This window comes from Stegastes partitus, unplaced genomic scaffold (assembly GCF_000690725.1).
Source record: "Stegastes partitus isolate 25-593 unplaced genomic scaffold, Stegastes_partitus-1.0.2 Scaffold1686, whole genome shotgun sequence".
NCBI lineage: Eukaryota > Metazoa > Chordata > Actinopteri > Pomacentridae > Stegastes > Stegastes partitus.
The window spans coordinates 34949-38751 of NW_007579417.1; positions in this window are offsets into that span (position 1 = coordinate 34949).

The window sequence follows — 3803 nt, forward strand, 5'->3', positions numbered from 1 at the left end:
ACCCTGTCTTACAAAAATGGCATTCCTTTACTACTAAACTGCATTCTCACTTATTGTTTGAAGAAGCAAAGGTAAAACCCTTATGTTGGTTAGAAGGTGAAGTCATAAGGCCTGTTAAGCCTGCTTACATTTTCTTGTTTTGTTTTACAGAATCACTGATTTAACTAAATCTTATTTAACCATTTAAAACTATCTTTTATTACTTAACAAACTGCTGGTTGATTATGCTGGTTTTATTAATTGTAACTATTTTCCATGTGAAATTAGACATGCTTTTGTCTAAATAGTTGTATGATTTCCTTGGACAAATATACATTATGCTGTTGCTGCTAGTGGTGCTGTACAATGCAGTGGCTTCAAAGTCTGTGTATCTGTCTATCTAAAGGTCAAGTTTGGGTTAAAATATGACTCTGTCACAACATGTTTGAAGCTCCTTTAAGATAAAAAGTCACATCCCATCAAATTAATGATTGGCTGGCTAAAAAAGAGTGAGAGTAAAGCAATAAAATGTAATTAAAGATAAAGTTTGTGATATGTCACAAACAAACGTAACAGAAAAAAACACATCACACAGAATATAACTGAGGTTATAGATATATAATTTTTGGTAGACAGGGCTGCAACAGTATCCCTCTGGGTTTTTGTTTTTTCTTTTTAGTCCAAAAAGAGAGCTGCTCAGTAACTCTGTCTGGCTGCTGGATGGCAGTGTTGTGTCTAACACTTGACTCTTTACTGGATTGTTGCTCCTCTCAGGTCCTCATTGGCCTCTGATCCAGGCTGACCTGACTTCTGTTTGTTTTAGGTCGGGACAGTCCATTAAGCCAATTAGAGTGTGGCCTTTGACCTCTGGAAGATGAGAAAGTGAAAAACACACAGACACACACACACACACACACACACACACACACACACACACACACATTGATTCTTTCCACTCTCACTTTCTAATGTGTTTATGTGTTTCTTCTGACTGACTCCACTTCACTTCTTGTGAGGTGTTGTTTTGCTTTTTGAATCATGGAGACACGCAAACAGCGAGTTTGATGGCTGCAACAACTGGCAGTTTAAAATCATAAAAAGCACAACCTTCTACATAAAAGATAATGGAAACCCAACAGTGGTTGCTGCACTTGAATTTGTTCAGTATCACTGCATTGTTCTTTCCCACTGTCGCTGACTGCTGGCTCAAAGGGACACCAAAGGCAAGTTTGCATTGTTGGGTTCTCTTTTCTTTGTTTAAAATTCTTAGTCTTCACCTTACTATTATAAAGCGCTATGAGATGACGTATGTTTCAATGAATGTAAATAAATAAACTTAGTGAATTAGCAATATACAAATAAAAATGAATTGAATTGAATTGAATTATATGGTACAAATGTAAGTGTGGAGGGAGGAAAAGAGAGGGAGCGGAGGAGGTTTAGGACCTGGATCAGTTGCTGCAGCTCTTTTCTTCTCCCTGAGCGAGATACAACAGTTCGATCTGGATCTGAGCACGTCATTAAGTCAGCAACACACACCCCTGGGGCTAAACAGGCACCAGCCAGTCTGTTTTTGAAGTGTGTGTCTGTGTGTGTGTGTGTGTGTGTGTGTGTGTGTGTGTGTGTGTGTGTGTGTGTGTGTGTGTGTGTGTTGTTAATTATTATTATATAGTTATTGTTAAAAATAGTTTGAGTATTTGATGAAGATAGTCAGATAAGAATACATGATATGGAACTAAACTTTCTCATCACTGTTTTCCAAAAATGATCATAATAAAGACAGCAATTACATTTAAAAACGAATGTGACACTGACAATTTGGGGGATATGTTTTCAGTGGCAGCATTTATTAAAGTCCATTAAGGGCAAACCTTTTATGGGGAAATTGTCAAACTGGATAGTTGGTGTATAAGATATTATGAGTATTTTCAGATACATTATATTTAGGATGTGTAATCCTTGGTTGCAAATTAGTTCTAGTGCCTTTGTTTTTTCAGCTCTTAAAGTTAAATTCTTTGACTTACCAAACCAGTGAGTTTGTTGAGTCAAATCAAAAAACTCACTCGAGTCCACTGGTCCCATCTCCTCTGTTTTCAGGTGGCCAGTATGGAGAGAGCAGGGCACAGATATAGACAAGAGCCACCCTTGTATGTGCCTTAAAAGGTATTTAAAAACAGGCAAAGGGGAATTTGTAGAGATTGCTGACAGTCTTTTGTTGACTCTTGTGAGTAGTCTTTCTGCAGCCAGTTGAAGATTGGTTAGATTTTATCAACTAAGTGATTTAACCAGGAAGTAAAGAAAGCATGAAAACTAATTTCAGTGGTCTTTGTAGAAAAAAGATTTTGAAAAAAATGTAGATGTCGAAAATGTAACACAGGATTAAACACACAGTACCGTGTAAAAGGCTTTGGGCAATTTAGGTTTTTAGATTATTTTCCACGACACAATACAATCAGAGAAGCATCAAACTGAACAAAGGGTCTTGCAGCAGATAGTGTGGCCCCCACAGAGTCCTGATCTGAACATTATGAAGTCAGTGTAGGATTATATGGAGAGACAGAAGAGGCTAAGACTTTAAAATCAGACACACAGAATCTGCATACAATTGTATTCTTGCGTGGATATTGGGTGTGTGTTTATGCTACTGTTTTGTTTAGGTGTATTAATTGTGAGGACTTGGCACCAAGGCCAAATACATCATCATGCCTGAAAGGTTCCAACCCTGTCTAAATCACTTTGATGACAGATTTGTGTGTGTGTGTGTGTGTGTGTGTGTGCGTGTGTGTGGCATATGGGTAGAGTCTGTATGTCTAATACGTCTTCATTCTGCATGATCATGTATAATTCTCTGTGTATGAGAATTTAGGCAGCTCTTCTGGAATAGCTCACAAACAGCCTTTTTTCCAGGCCAAGGCAATACTCAACACATTTCTAATGTTTGCTGTCTTTTATACATTCACCAGAACATTTTGTTAACCTTGAATGAAAAGGACTGTTTCTCTTTACAGACTGTTATCAATATTGATATGATTTCGAGTTTACATTAGGAGCTGGACAGGAGGATTTCATTAGATTTTTGTCTTCTATGACAGTCTTGAAGTTGTTTTTGATACCCTTCTCCTTGAGAAGAATACATCTCTGAAACCACTGAGGAAAACACATGACACATCCACAAATTCTGTCTAACATGATGCTGTTAGATTAAAAACTATTACTAGTTATGCACAGTCAGCAAGAACTAAATGCAGAAGAATAGCAGTGCACTAAGTCTCCAGAAGGATGATTCTATCTGTCCTGTAGAAGGCAACATCTCCCAGCTGCCCACACTGGACAGATGGATGAGAAGTGGAAACCAGAATAGTCACCACTCCTCCCACCCAGTCTTACAAAGACAGCAGGAAGCACACACTCAAACTACTGAACCTCCAACAAGGATGGTGATGCACATGATGCACTGAGAGGATGGTGGGGGTTGTTGAGGCCTCAGGGTGCTGACAGGGTTTACTGTTCCACCAGACATATTCCACCTGTTGGTTTGTGCGTATGTGTGTCTAGAAGTTACCAAAATAGATTGTTGGGGGTTAGGGTTTTTTTTGTTTGTTTGTTTTTTAAATGTTTTTCTTCATTGAAACCTAAATAAAAGCACTTTACATTTTGCTTTTTTCTTCTGACAAACTTGGATGTATGATCCAAGCCCATATTGCAAAATACCGATGTGTGTCGATTCTGTGCATCAGTGATCATTGTTTTTATGTAAAAAACATAGACAAGCATAGCGTTATAATCTACCTGCTAACACTTGTTTTTGTAACTCAAGCTTTTAT